This window comes from Merops nubicus, unplaced genomic scaffold, assembly GCF_000691845.1.
Source record: "Merops nubicus isolate BGI_N331 unplaced genomic scaffold, ASM69184v1 scaffold46442, whole genome shotgun sequence".
NCBI classification, from domain to species: domain Eukaryota; kingdom Metazoa; phylum Chordata; class Aves; order Coraciiformes; family Meropidae; genus Merops; species Merops nubicus.
This window is the reverse complement of record NW_008596486.1, coordinates 1-252: the sequence shown is the minus strand read 5'-3', so window position 1 is coordinate 252 and position 252 is coordinate 1.

Genomic DNA, 252 nt, shown 5'->3' with positions numbered 1-252 from the left:
GTGCTGCCGGCCAGCCACCCCAGCACTCACAGCTGTTTTTCCCCCTTTTTTTTTTTTTTATTTTTGTTAATCAGCCGTTATTGTTACACAGGGTTGTTTTCCTCAGGCGCAGGGCGCTGCCCTGGCCTCCTCCTGTCAGGCTCTCTTCCCGGCCGTGCCGAGCTCCCGCTGCAGCGTAGCCCCCCTTGCACCGACGAAGGGGTGCCGCCTTCGCCCGGCTGCGCGCCTCACGGCCGAAGGAGAGCGGGCGCG